Source organism: Ictidomys tridecemlineatus, chromosome 3, assembly GCF_052094955.1.
Source record: "Ictidomys tridecemlineatus isolate mIctTri1 chromosome 3, mIctTri1.hap1, whole genome shotgun sequence".
Lineage (NCBI taxonomy): Eukaryota > Metazoa > Chordata > Mammalia > Rodentia > Sciuridae > Ictidomys > Ictidomys tridecemlineatus.
The window spans coordinates 134,077,395-134,093,322 of NC_135479.1; the positions used below are offsets into that span (position 1 = coordinate 134,077,395).

The 15,928-nt window shown below is 35.8% G+C and overlaps 1 protein-coding gene across 5 annotated transcripts in view; it reads left to right on the forward strand.

The window, feature by feature from the left end:
- The window catches only part of Tprg1 (tumor protein p63 regulated 1), a 170,959-nt gene that overhangs the window by 99,079 nt on the left and 55,952 nt on the right, over positions 1-15,928 (forward strand). The gene's annotated exons all lie outside the window — the stretch shown is intronic.

Below are 15,928 nucleotides of genomic sequence, written 5' to 3' on the forward strand. Positions count from 1 at the left end.
TCATTCATACATTGCTGGTGGGACTGCAAATTGCTGCAACCAGTATGGAAAGCAATAGGGAGATTCTTCAGAAAATTAGGAATGTGAACACCATTTGACCCAGTTATACCCACTCCTAGGTATATATCCAAGGGAGTTAAAATCAGCATACTGGGGCTGGGGATGTGGCTCAAGCAGTAGCGCGCTCTCCTGGCATGCGTGTGGCCCGGGTTCGATCCTCAGCACCACATACCAACAAAGATGTTGTGTCCGCCGAGAATTAAAAAATAAATATTAAAAATTCTCTCTCTCTCTCTCTCTCTCTCTCTCTCTCTCTCTCTCTCTCTCTTTTTCTAAAAAAAATCAGCATACTGCAGCAATGCAGCCACATCAGTGTTTATAGCAACTCAATTCACGATTGAGTTATGGAACTAACCTAGGTGCCCTTCAACAGATTGAGCTATGGAACTAACCTAGGTGCCCTTCAACAGATGAATTGGATAAATAAAATATGGTATATATAGACAATGTAATATTAATCAGCCATAAAAAATTACTTTATGACATTTTCTGGTAAATATATGGATCTGGGGACTATCATGCTAAGTGAAATAAGCCTATCCCCCAAAACCAAAGGTCAAATGTTCTCTCTGATATGTGGATGCTAACACATAACAAGCTGGGAGTGGGAGAGAATAGAAATTCACTGGATTTGACAAAGGGGGATGAAGGGAAGGGATGGGGATAGGAATAGAAAAGACAGTGAAATGACTCTAACAGGACTCTTATAGGTACATAGGAATATACTACAGTGAATCTCCACATCATGCATACCCATAAGACGGGGATCCTAATTAGAATATGATATCATGCTTGTATAAGTATGTTAAAATATACTCTACTGCCATATATAACTAAAAAGAACAAATAAAATTTTAAAAATCTAAGAACCAGCATTAACATTCTAAGTAAAAGGAAGAACGTAGTCAAAAGATTGGAAGTAAGAAAATGTGTAACACCTTTGGGAATTCAGATTATTTTGAAAAGCCCAGCGGATAGAACTCAAGATGTCTGATAGCTCTTTCGTTTGGGAGTCTCCCATGGAAGCTCAGTACCGGGAGATCAACTGTCTCAGAGATGTTGATAGTTATTGAGGGAATGAGTGAGCTCTACAAAGAAGGATTATTGAACTAAGTTCGTTCCTGTATGATCTTGGAAAGAAGCACATTTGCTAAACATTTTAGATTTAAGCCCTAGGACAGCAGTCTTTCTCTAAGATAGAATGTGAGTTCTTCCCACTGAACTGTGAGCTCCATAAGGACAAGTGTCATTTTTTTTTTTTAAGATATTGGTGAAAAAACACAGCTTTATCAAGTGATTGGTTTTTCTTATGCAAAGCTTACCATATTGAAAATCTACTTTTTATTTATTCTTTTCACAAGTCAAAAAAGTGGTTAATTCCTTTAGTTTATAAACTTTTTAAAAACTGGTAGATTTTTCAATAATATATACATTGGAAAAATATATTTGAACATCACAAAAGATGTTTAATTAAGACTTTTCATTTCTACCCCAGACCCTCAGTCCAATATTCTCGCCACAAATGATAACAGTTTCTTGTCTACTTTTAAAGAAATGGTCTATAAACATAAAAGAACAAAACCCTTTCTGTGCATATACATGGGTATTTATACATATATCAAAGTATTTATCCATATGTGCTTATTTATTGTGTGTTATTTTACCCAGGGGGAGCACATGTCTTAAACTGTCCTGTCTCATGTTCTGTGTCCAATGACATACCTTGAAGACAAATTGTCTAATCCTATGTAGATCAATCTCAGTGTTTAATAGTGCAGCATATTATGTTTTAAGTCTAACCTATTTATCCAGCACCACATCGACAAATAAATATTTATTTTTACCTCAAGTACTACCAACAATGCTGCTATAAATATTCTTGCCTATAGGACATATTTTGCACACATATGCAAAGGATTTGTAATGTGGATTTCCAAAAGTGGAATTATTAGGTCAAAGTCATGTGAATATTAACTGACAAATTGCCTTCCAAACAGGTGATTTCAATTGATGCTCCCACAAAGCCTTGGAATATTCTTGGATACACATTCTAACCAATATTGTGTATGATGAAAACTATCTTATTTTTTAAATTTGTGTCAGTAGAATTTGAAGGGAGTCTAACATGTTTTTCTTTAGTTAGAAAGTAATTTTATTTATTTTTCTGTGACTTTTTTTATACCACAACCCATTATTTTTTCTCTATTAAGATACTGATTTTTTTCCTTAATGACTTGCCAGTGCTATTTATGTATCAAAAAACTTCATTTGTTTTCTGAAGATACATTGCAAATATTTTTTCCCAGTTTTTCATGTCTCTTTTAACTTTATGATGTTATTTTTGTGACCTTTAAGTGTCAAATTTGTCAGTATTTTAATGCTTCTAACTTTGTATCTTTTAAAGAATGACTTTCTCCATAATAAAATCTTAAAATAAATTTCCAAGGTTTTTTCTAGTGGTTACATAATTTTATTTTTAGACACATTTAAACATATTTAATCTAAATTTCCTGTTTGAAGGAAAAGATGTAATCACCTTTTCAGCTGGTATGCTAGATTTTTCAGCATCATTTATTCTGATTTCACCTTTCCCCTAATGATTTGAAATGAAGCTATGTCATATATTACTCTACTTTGTGTATTTTTGACTATAGGTTTTCAATTCTATTCCATTTACCTATTTTTTTAAAATAAAAAATGGCTTTATTTTAATCTTTATTATGTTTTGGTATCTGATGGAGTTACTCTCCATTTATTCTTCTTCCTAGAACTTATATATTTATGAATATTTATTTTCCATCAATTTGCCTAATTTTTAAAAAAATCTTGTTTTGGACTGAGGATGTAACTCAGTGGTACAGAGTTTGCCTAGCCTGTATGAGGCCTTGGGTTTGATTACTAGCATGTAAAATGAAAATCACATTTATAAATATTTTCAAATATAAGATCAGTCTTTCATTCCTGAGATAAGCTCATTGCTGGATTCAGTTTGCTAATATTTTATTGGGTACTTTTGTGTTTGTGTTCATGAGTGGAATTAGTCTATTATTTTTATTCTTTTCTAATGCCTTTACTAGGTCTTAGTATTTAGAATATATTGCCCACATAAAACAAGTTAGGAAGTATTCTCTCCTTTATTTTCTAAAAGACTTTCATCTTTTATTTTCTTGAATTTTATCTTTTACTTTCTTAAATTTTATATTTCCTTAAAAGTATGATGGAGTTTATGAAGGAATTCATGTGGGACAGGTTATCTATTTCTAGGTGGGAAAGTTCTTTAAATTATTTGTTTTATAAGTATTGATTTAGTTATATTTTTTCTTTGGTTTAATTTAATTGGTAAGTTATATTTTTAAGGAGATATGTGAAGTTTATTTAAGTTGTATCTGAAGGTATAAAGTTGCTACTGATATTCTCTATTGCCCTTTAATAATGATAAGACAGTTTCTTCTTTTTTTTTTCCTAATAATGGTTATCTGTGTCCTTATTTTTTGTTGTTGTTGATGATCTCATCAATTTTGTCAGTTTTGGTGAGAACATGTGTTCTTTTAATTTGACTAATTTTCTGATTACTGTTTAGTTGATTTCTACTCTTTTCTGTGTTATTTCTTCCTCTACTTACTTTGAGTTTTATTTTCTTCTTTTTTGACTGCTTAAAGTGGAACCCAAGGTTTTGATTATAGATTTTTTCCCTAATTTCCTCTTAGAAGCATTTAGAGTTATATATTTTCTTATGAGAACTCATTTTGCCACGTCACATAGACAGTGATATGTTATATTTCTATTTTCATCCAGAGATACTTTCTAATTTTTCTTGTTGAAAAACCCATGAATACGTTAGAGGTTACATTGGCTCATTTTCAAATATTTTGTGCTTTTCTAAATATATAACTTAATTTTAATTAAAAGAAATTACTGTCTTTAATTTGAATTCTTATAAATATATAGAGATTTATTTTATGGGCTAAACTCTGACTTATCTTTGTGAATGTACCATGTGCAATTGAAAAGAATTCTATTTGTATTTTCTATAAATATAATATCCTAATGTATTAGCATAGTATGTCTTTACTGACTATTATCTAGTTTTATAATAGTTACTGAGGCAGTTGTTAAAATATATTATTATGAGATTTTCTAGTACTCACTTTAATTTTGTTAATTTTTATTTGATGCATTTTGAGAGTCTTCTGTTAGATTTAGGCACATTGACAATCAGAATTTCTTCTAAAAAAATGAGCCTATTTTCATTGTAAAATGTTTCTCATTATCTTTGGCAATACTAAGTGTCTTAAAGACTGTTTTAAAATCAGATATTATTGTAGCCACTTCATCATTTTTATACTTACTCTTTGCATAGCAGATCTTCTTTATCCATTTACTCTCTGCTTATCTATGATCTTGCAGTTATTTATTTTTGTTACATGGTTAAATATTTATTTATATTTACATATTCACTTTTCCTATAACTCTTCATGCATCTTGGTTATTACCTTTGGGTTCCTTTTCTCTACCTTATTTTAGACTAGGATTACTAGTGAGAATGTCTGTATTTAAAGTGTGTTTCTTGTAGAGATCACGTAATTAGATCTTGCTTTTAATCTGTTCTGATGATATCTGCCTTTTGAGTGTTTCCCCATTTTGATAGTTTTTTATGTGATTGGAGTGAAGCCATTTATTATCTATTCTCTGTGTTCCTTTTTGTTTTTTGTTTGATTGTTGTTGTCTCTTTACTCCTCTTTGGATTAAATATTTTCCATCATTGAATTTCAACCAATCTATTGATTTCTAACTATAGCATATACAAATGTGTTATGGTTGATTTAGGGCACAGTTTCACAGTTTCACAGTTTCTCATTGATGTTTTGGACATGACAGTTCTTCCTTTGGGAAACTTATCTGTACATTGCAGGCTGTTCAACATCATCTCTGACTGACTCCTACCTATAACCAATCCCTGAAAACTACTGATATTTTAACTGACTCCATAGTTTGCCTGTTCTAGAATGTTGGGTAGTTGAAATCATATAATACACAGACTTTTCAGATTGGCTTCTTTCACTTAGTAATATGCACTTGAGGTTATGCCATGGCTTTTCAGGACTTGATAGATCTTTGAAAATTATTATATTTTCCTCCTCAGATCTAATTTAAATGGTGAGCTATGCCACATATTTCTTATTATTGAAAGATTTCTGCACATTCAGTATAAGAATTCCACTTGGAATTAATACATCTTTATTAATATTTCATTTTTGTATTAATATTCCTAAGTTTGATTACATATAGTTTTATTTGTCCATACTTGCAGGCTTGTGTCACTATTAGCTAATTTTCTTTATTAATCAAGTTTTTTTTTCTGTTGACTTTATCAGCTAAAGAAATGGCTTCATCTGGTAGTAGAAGTTTGTTTTGATTCACCTGTGAAAATTCCTGTAGCTGGTAATTTTAGAGGCAACTCACTACAGCATTCTTACTTTTGTCTATAGTATTGGCTTATTTAGATTTCTCTTTTATGATAAAGTTTTGTTCTCTATATCTTACTAGAAAATACTGTTTTTTAGATTTATATGTATTCATTAAATTGAGAAAGCAATAAAAGAAGTTATTAAAAATAACAAAAGATTATTTTGTACATAGTACTTTTAATCCTTATATAAAGATTCAATTAGCAAATGAACACTTGATTGGCTGATTATTTTCAAAGTACCACCTTGTTGAGTTTACTTGTTCATATTAGAATTCTTTTACTTTCTCATTCATTATTTGGGACACTTATGCACATTATTCCTTCCTTCCTTCATTCATTCATTCTTTATTTATTTATTTTTATTTTTATTTGTGTGTGTGTGTGTTGCAATTTTCAGCATGTTCTCCTGGAATTTTGATTCATTTATAGTCATTTTATTAGATATGTAAGCTTTATACATTAAATTTCCTCAATGTCAATTTTCCATGTATGTAATAGTATTTCATTATTACAGTTCATACACCCTGCTATTTTTCTTTGTTCACTTCCTCTTTGACCTGAGAATAGGTTGAAATAACTTTTTTATTTGAAGCTTTTACCCCTTTCAATTTTATTATTAATTTCATTTTATTACATTGTATTCACAAGATAAACTTCTCTTACTTTTTCTTCTTTCTATAATTTTCTGGGTACTTTTACACTTAAGTAGATTTTTTTATTGATTTCATAAATACTTTAATGTTATGTCACTGCTTTCTCTGTTTTGAGTTTGATAAATAGTGTTCAGATCCAGAGTCCTCGTGCTATTTATCTTTCCTCTATTTGTGCCTATTTATTTAGTAGTAACTTTTTTTCACTACTTGATCTGTCATTCAGTAGAATAATTTAGTTTCCTCTTAGGATGACAGATTATTTTACATCAATTTACATTATGAATGTGGATCTTGTGTTGTTCTATGCACAACCCTTTGTAGATGGTGAATGCATTTTCCATTATAAAGTTAATCTCTTCTAATGCCTTGTCTATTGAGAATTGCAACATTTAGGTTCTTTTTCTTTGAATTTTCTTATTATATCTTTGTCTATTTTTACTTTAAGCTTTCTGAATCTTTTTTTTATGTGTACTTGCATGCATATAGCATATAACTAAATTTTACTTTGTAATCCAAATTGGCATCTTTTTCTTTCAATTAGTAAGATTTTAACTTCTTTACAGATGTTCATATGATAGTGTCTTAATTCTGCCATCTCAATTTTTGTATTATTATATTTTTAATATATATTGCTATTTTATCTACATACTTAGCTTTCTATTGAGTGAATTTTTCTTCTAACATAGTTTTTGTAAATTTTATTTTTGAATTGTAGTTGGACACAATACCTTTATTTTATTTTTATGTGGTGCTGAGGATCGAACCCAGGGCCTTGCATGTGCTAGGCAAGCACTCTGCCGCTGAGCCACAACCCCAACCCCTAATATAGTTTTGTAATCTGTTTATTTTTAATTGTAACAACACAAAATCTTTGGTCCTATCTTTTCTGAATATTATCTAGTACCTTCCTAATAGAAACTTATTTAGCCAAGTTTGGTGGTACATACCTATAATCCCAGTTTTTTGAGAGGCTGAGGCAGAAGGATTGCAAGTTTGAGGACAGCCTTAGAAATTCAGCAAGACCCTGTCTCAAAATAAAATTTTAAAAGGGCTGAGAGTGTATCTCATTGGTAGAGCACCCTGGATTCAATCCATAGTCGTGCAAAAAAAGGAAAAAAAAAAAAGAAATTGGTTTACATAAAACCACTTTCTTCTTCTTTTTTCAGCTTCTACATCATACTTTTTTTTTACAATTGTTAATAATGATCATTATTAGTTACTTTAATGTTTGTTTACTTGAAAAATAGGTTTCCATTTGACATGCTGAAGTAATAAGCATAAAACCTGCACTTTGAAAGATGAGAAATCTGCATATTTCTACTATTCCCCAATGTTCCCATCCTTTGCTTTTCTTCTTTCATTAGTTTAATCAGACAAATTTCATTTTTATGGAATATTTTATTTAATTTCCTATGAAGCATCCAATTATTACCACTGGGAATTGATGTAATTCCAGGCCTCCTAATTAACCAATGCAGCCTTGTCCAGATCCACATTCTGTGTTTAGAGTGGGAAGGCCGGTGCCAGCAGCTGGCATGCTGTCAGGTGTCGCAGGGCTTGCTGGGCATGGGGGGGTCAGGGGGGTGGTGGTGTTGAGGAGAAGCATGGGTGACGTAAGGTGGTTGCTTCAGGACTGCTAAGGGACTTCTAGCAATCCTCCATATCAGAGTACTACACTAGGAGTAGAGTCCTGGGTTCCAGTCTCAATTTTACAGCCATTAACCTCATTTCCTTCTACATTAAAAGGTGACATTAATGGCATTCTGCTTAGTTAACAGTCTCAGTGGTAGGCTCTAATGTCACAACATGAAAGCACTTTGTAGTATGCCTTCTAGACACCAGGTATTAACAAGTTCTGATTTTCTCCCAGATTAAAGCTTTTGTTAACATGGAACTAAGCAGATTAATTTGATTGCTATCTTTACTTCCAGCTGAGTTGGCCCTCCTCAGGCATTAAGTCACCATTATAAGGTCCGGGGTGAGGCAGCAGTAGGCAGAGGACAGAGTGGGAGGTAAGGGAAAATCAGCCGCAGAACAACAAGAAACGATTCCTAAGAAAAACCAGGACAGAGTCTGAGCAAGTTCCCTTGTTAAAAGAAACTGCCTTGGTTTCACATTGGTACCCACGGCTGTAGGTGGTAATACAGATGCTGTTTCTCAAGTGCCTTTCCGGTGCCATTTGACCTTTCGCACCCAGGAACAAGCTGGACTGATCACTGGCATTTTACATATGAGAAAGGTGAGACTGAAAGAGATTCCAGGATCCAGGCACCATCGGCTGTTGAGCTGGGTCTCAAAACCTATTCTTCCAACTCCCTGTCCATTGCTCTTTAATGTGGATCAATAACATTCTCTCCCTTTCTCTCTTCTTTACTTTCCTCTTCCTGACCTTTCATCCTCCTCAGTTTCCCTTCCCTCCCTCCCTCCCTCCCTCCCTCCCTCCCTCCCTCCCTCCCTCCCTCCCTTCTTTCTTTCTTTCTTTCTTTCTTTCTTTCTTTCTTTCTTTCTTTCTTTCTTTCTTTCTTTCTTTCTTTCTTTCTTTCTTTCTTTGTCTTCCCTTACCTCTTTCTTTTCCTTGGCCCCCCTCCCTTCTCCTTTCCCTCTGAACCTCTGGATCAAGATAACCTCTTGGGGTAGAGTCACCAGGCTTCTATGAAAAAGGCACTATGAAGACTGTTGGAACTTAGCAGAAGAGGTGCCAGTGTCTCCCATGCACCGTTGCTTACAGAACAGTGGCTTTGCATTTTTTCTGCTTGCCTTTGGCTTCATGTGGAGGGAGAGGGCAGTGGCAAGAGACAACCAACAGCTGTGTGTCATTTATTTGTGAGATGAACCCAGACTCTTTTCAGAGGACTCACCAGAGATAAAACCAGGACATAGGGGGAAAGCCCTGGCTTACCCTCCAGGGTGGCTAGTTGCTAGTACATACCTTCTGCTATCTTCCCTTATCTGAAATGATAAGGAAATCTAAATCTCATTTCTATCCTAAGTGAATGCATTTCCAGATTTTAATTAAAAACAAATTTCCATACCTAACAGTACTAAAAAAGTAGAGGCAGCAGGGGAAGACTAGACTATGATTCTATGTGAATTAATCATAAAGTTAGAGATGTGACTGATCTTAGTAACACTATTTTCTTGTCACTTAAATTTGTAAAATAAAAATAACTTTAATTCTTGTGGGTGTAAGTTTCCAATTTAAAAAATATCAATAAATAAAAATCTCTGCCAGGCTTAATTCACACAGTCATTGTAGACTTAAATGATGAATGTGAAAATTCTTTGTCAATCATATAATGGTAAAATAAAAGTACATGTTCATTTAAGGGTTTCTAATAAATCCATATTTATTTGTCACCTCTCCCACTTTTTCAAAAGTACCACAAGAGAGAACGATGAGGAAAATGAGATTCTAAGTGGTTCAATGACTAGTCCTGAAAACAGAGGGTGGTAGAATCTGAAGCATGAGATTCTTTAATTTCATAGCCTCCTCATTTTGTCATACACCCAATTCATACTTGTCCTCAAATGCATTAAAGTTTTTGAGTGTAAGAAGGCCCCCTTTATTTATCTGTGTTCCCATCAGAACTCTGTAGAATGTGGAGAGCAGGTTCTGATGTCAGACTGGCTGGGAGCCAGCCCCAGATCTGCTTCTGGCCACCTGGAACATTTATTTAACAATTCAGGCCTCAGTCTCCTCAGTTCTACTGAGGACTGGGGACAGGATTGGGGTACTACCTATCTCTTTGGTCTGTGTTGAAGATTTAATGAGATCACACATATAAAGTGCTTAGAAGAATACCTGATATGTACTAATAATTTAAGTGATGCAATGTATGTAATAACTTTGACAGAACTACAGAGATTTAGGATTCAGGGACTGGGTCCTATTTACTTTCCTGTTAAAAGGCTCTTCTCCTTGCTAAATCTTCTCTTGCCAAATTTATTAAGTCTCTAAGGTGTTTTTTTTTTTTTGTATTGAAATGCAGTACTCTTAACAGTGTAGCAATTTTTCAAAAGTCATTCATCTTAAAGAACTAAATGATTTTACCTAAGCAATTCCTTCTGTGAAAGATCTCTCTAAAGAGGGTTTCTGTTGGAAAATATTGTTGCTGTCACACTGATATGCCAATAAAGCTGAAGGAGGAGGTCAGGCCAAGAAATGTCTTTGTGTAAGAGCAAGCATTGTGCATATCTCTCTGTGCTGTTTACATTTGAGTTCTGCAAAATAAAAAGGATACACCATGCTGCAGAAGTGAGGTCCTGGAAACTGCTTACTGTGACCTTCAAGCATCTCATTTTGGAGATGCTGGTGAAAGCTGCAAACTTCATCCTGCCTGGATGATTTAGGGCCAGTATGTGGAGGACATGGGGAGGGCAGCTAGACATTATTCTATCCGTTCAGCCTTGCTCTCACAGATCTGAAGGCCAGGGAGCTGCTCCCTGTCCTCAGAGTTCTAATTTGGCATCTCTTCCTCAGATGAGAGCTTCAAAGGGCCTCTGCTTTAGGATGAAATCGGCTCGTGGCCCAGGCTGATTTTGCTGGCTTTGCGTCTTCAGTGTGTTCTAATCACTGTTATAAGTGTGGTTCTGCAGAGCACCTTGTAAAATATTTTCCTATTGCTCCAGCAACATCTCCTGTCTAGACAATCTAATTATGAGCACAGAGCAAATAGTTGAAGAGTATGCCACTCTCAAGGGTTGCATAACTCCAGGAGAAGGGCTAGGAAGGCAGGGAAGGGAGGGGAGGGTAGTGTTGGTTACTGTTTGTTGATCTGACCAGAAATTGTGTGCTCCAAAAGAATCAGGATAACTTTTAATTAAGAAGAAATAATCTAGTGGAAGCTAGCATTTTATTGTTCTTCCAAACTCAGAGAATTAAAGGTATTAAAGTGTTTCCCTCTAATCATATCTTTTTCTTGGCTTCAGAGGTGGTTTGTGGTCTTTGCTTTAAAAGAACCAAAAGCCACCGATTAATAATCCTCTCTCCCAGCAGCATTTTGAAAATAAAAAAGCAGCTCCTTAAATGTATGGTGTTTCCAAACAGAAGTTTGATGGCATTCAGTGAGTCCTTCCTGAGGCCAGCTATATGGCAGGCACTGTGCAGGACAGAGAGACAAGACATAAAGATGTTCACTGTCTGTTGGGGACATAGATGCAAAGCATGGTTTATCCCAAATCAGTCTTGGGTTAGGGCTCTGGCAGAAAGCCAACAGTGCCATGGGCACAGGAGAGGGAGACAGAATTTGTAGTGTGAGAGATGAGAAGTTTTTGTGGAGAAAGTGGAATTGGAACAGGTTGCTACATGGTGAGTAGAATCTGGGGACAGAGATAAGGAGGAACAGGACAGTTGAGCGTCAGTAGGCAAATGCACAACTAATATGATTATTTTGAGGCTCACATGCACTGGGATTCAACTGTTGGGAATGTCAAACTTCAGGAATGGTCTCAAATGGTAGTATGAAGAGTTTAGGTTTTAGTCTTACTAAGATATGAGATGTAGACGGTGTTTGCAGGGAAGGACCTGAAAAAAAAAATTTTGCTACAGAAAAAGTAAGGGTGGTAATAATATGACAGGTGGCTTGGAGAAAACAGAAACTGGAGCAAGGGGCCAGGTAGGGAAGATATTGTGTGATAGGGAATTATAAAGATTTCAACTGGGTCAGCAGGTGAGAAAAAGAGGGCTTTAAGGTGTGGGAAGACTTGGCAGAAGCAGAATCTCTGGCCTGAGATGATTGGATTGAACTTTCCTGGTATGGGAGAGGGGGCAGAAGGGTCAGGCTGTGAGCCCACAAGTGGAAGATGCATATTTATCATCTGGGGTGCCTGAAAGGCTGCAGGACAAGACGAAGGTTGAGATAAATGATTCACTCGTCTGACATTTACTGAGCACGTGTCATATGTAAGGTGCTGTGCTGGGCTCTGAGACACCATTTTTATGATAGACTCAGAGTTTCTGCTCTCATCGAACTGACAATTAAGAGGACAAGCAAATAGTAATCTAAAATCATACTGATTGGCATAAAGTCACAACTGATCAGGGCTTTGAAAGGGAGAGTATGTTGAAACCTATATTGATACATTAAACGTACCTGAAAACAGCTGTGTAAAAACAGCAAACATATTAGCCCTTTGTTTGAAGATCAGAAACATTGATCATATCAGCTATTTTCTCTCTCAAAGCTTCTATCAATGTATTGGTGGGGCTGTGGCACCCCACTACCAGGGAGGCTCACCTGCAAGCTCACTCATGTGGTTGTTGACAGACTCAGTTTCTTACTGGCAGTTGCCAGATCTATCAGTAATCCTTGCCACGTGCCTGACAATATGGCTCCTGGCTTCCTTCAGAGGAAACAGGGAGAGAAAGAGAAAGAAAGAGAGATTGAGCAATTGAGAAACCAGGCTTTGGATAACCTACTCCTGGAGGGGACGCCTCATCACTCTGTCACATTCTGTTTTCTAGAGGCAAGTCACTAATCCAGCCCACACTCAAGGGGAAGCTATTATACAAAGGCATGAAAATCAAGAAGTAGGCACCCTCTGATAAGTGGATGCTGATCCATAATGGGGGAGGGGCATGGGAAGAATGGAGGAACTTTGGGCAAAGAGAAGGGAGGGAGGAGGAGGGGGCATGGTGCAGGAAAGATGGTGGAATGAGATGGGCATCATTACCCTGGGCACATGTATGACTGCACATATGGTGTGACGCTACATTGTGTACAACCAGAGAAATGAAACGTTGTGCTCCATTTGTGTAGAAGGAATTGAAATGCATTCTGCTGCCATGTATAACTCTTTAGAACAAATAAAGAAAATAAAAGTGTTTAAGTAAAATTAAAAAACAACCCAACAAAAAGGAAGTAGGCATCATAGGAGGGAGCGCACCACAGGCAGGGGACCAGACTTAAAATATAGGATTTTCACCCAGATTGGGGTAGAAGAAGATAAGGAAAGACTTCTCCTCAGAGAAGGAATCCTGGTGCTGGAAGCAGAAGAAGGATCAGAAAGTTAAGGTGAAGAGCATTATGGAGTGTGTTCCTGGTAGAAAGGATAATGTGTGCAAAGGATTGAGGGAACTGTCAATAGGCCAATGTAACATGAGCCTGCTAAATATAAAGGGTGCAGAGGACCAGAAGTAGAGACGAGTTTTGCATTTAGGAGTAGATAAATGAAGGGCATGTTGCAGGAGCTAGAATAGTTCTGCTTTATGAGTTTCTTGCACTGGCATTCATAGAAAATGAAGAGATTCCCAATGGAAAGCTCTTGCTACAAACTATGGGGCCATTTCTGGAACTGCTGGGAAATGGGTCTGATTCAGTGTATAAAATGAATAAAATTGCCCACTTATCTGTTTGGATAATTACTTGTTCCGTAATGGGATAATGTCCATAAATCACCTTGGTTTCTTGAGGGAGAGGTATTATATAAACAGAAGGCTTTATCAGTGATGATGAAGAGATTTGAAGGATAAAAATCAGAAATTCATCTTGGTGCTGTGGCATTTTGCTAAACTAAGAGATTCATAAAGTTTGCAATGAGTTCTTGAGAAGTGTTTTAGATTAAGTGGAGGCTGCAGGGCGTTAGGGGTGGTTGCAACTGGTATAGGTAAGTAGAGGCTAGTGGTAAGTGAAAATGCCTCTTTTTAGCTCATAAATTCTGATAAAGGGCATCTGCCCTTGTCAAGCCTAGTTTAATGAGGGCAATTACTTGGAAATGTACTATGGAGGCTCCATCTTTGTTTTGAAAATAAGAAATCTGAATTCTTGTCCCAATTATTCCTCCAATTTGCTGTGACGTTTCTTCTTGCAGAGCCTTGGTTTACTCCCTTGTAAAATGAAAGGAATTACATTAGATGATTTTAAAGTCTTCGCCATCTCTTAAGCCAATAATTAATCAATATTTTAGAAACTTCTTTCTAGTTTTGGTTTTATAAAATGTGATAAAATAACCCCTTGTCAGGAGACAAGGAGTATAGTAACCAATGACAGTTTTTACTTTGGGAAAGTTTGACATTTGAAGCAAAATTTGAGCATTTTTGCCTTTAACTTTTTAGCTGCAAGGGAAGGATGAAATGGGAACAAAGAAGATGAGCTAGAATTAGTACTTGATCTACTTTTCCATGTTCAACTGACACTCTTCTCCTTTCTCCTCTTTTGTCTTTCTTTGTTTTTCTTCTGCTCTTCTTAGTTCAAATTCCTGGATCCACTCCTGTAGTTCATTTTTAAAAATATGATTCCTATTTCCAGTCCTTATTAAAAATATCCATCAAGGTATGAAGTTGATTGATTTTTTCTTTATTTAGATGTGTCTAACTATTAGACTCATCAAAACAATGGACTATGACCTCATTAGTGAAGACATAATTTGTAGGCACAAATCAAAGCAATTCCACTGAGAAGAAAGTGGGATAAAAGGCTATTGAACAAGGGTCCAGGTTCTTGCTTTTCCTAAGGAGTAACTCAGATCTCTTACCTCTTCTCTTTCCAAATACTAATTCGCTAAATAATATAAAGCAACACAATATTTTCTCTTTCATATTAATCACTATTTGTAGAAACATTTCTTCAGTTTATATGCTTTAGAATAAGAACTGAAATCCAAGAAAAATTGTAGATGTGCTGAACTACCAGACATGGAGACAAGTACAGATCAAAGACAACAGCAAACCTTGCTACCAAAAATGATATAACTTTATCCTTAAAGTATTTTTTTTTAATTTTTGAAATCTGTGAATCTAGAAAGAAGATCTTTTATCTTTTCACACTCATGAAAAGATTCAGCTTGGTGACTTACTATGGTTTGTATTTTGATGTGTACTTGAGGAGAGAGGTTGGCCATGATCTTTGTAGGGCTTGGGGTCTCAAAGTCTTAGTGTAGCTGCGGAGTGAGAGAGTAGTGCAGCTAATAATGACCTGAGTCTCTTTTTCCCAGAATGGCTTCGAGCTGAAGAGTCATGGCATGTTGACACATCTTCTATTTCCACTTAGGCAATGAGCAGCAACTTATACCTTCTCTGTGAAATATCTTTAGGCATGAATAAGAAGGAAAATAAAAACAGGTTTATTTTACTACTTTTTCTAAATTAAAATAATGAAAATTCTGACTTTATAACTTGAAATTCACTATCAGAGTCGGAAAGCCATCTGCAAATACTAATAGGCCTGGTATTGGTTCCCAGTAACATTCTCTCATCCTCTCTTCTGGCAGGATTTCGAAGTTACTGGGGAAGCCTATGCATAGTTGAAACACTAACCACCTCACTCAGGCTGTCTTCAGGCCAGGTCTGTCCATTTGACTGAGTTCCATACAGTAGAATGTGAGCAGGAAAAATGGGAGGGCTTGTGGGAAGACTCCTCAAAAGCCAAGCAAGTATTCTTCAGGGACTTTTCCTACTTCCTCCCTACTCCCACATCCCATATGGATGTAACATTCCAGCCCCTGTGGATTCTGGATCCTAGGACCACAAGTAGGGATGGCAGGGTCGGGTATTTAAAGGAGCCTCGCTTCTTCATGATTCAGTGGACCTGCCCTTCTGGTCCTATACCACCCACCTTTTTTTCTTTTACCAAGAGAAGAGATGTACAGTTGGTCATTAGATGGGATTTTTCTTTTATATTGCAGCCAAACCTAATCCTAAGTAACTGATTCACAGAATAAGATGCTGCCAGGTCCTGAGAGTCGAAGGTGGTGAGGATTGTGATTTTTAAGTGTAAAATAACAGTATTGTGGAGGATTCTACATATCA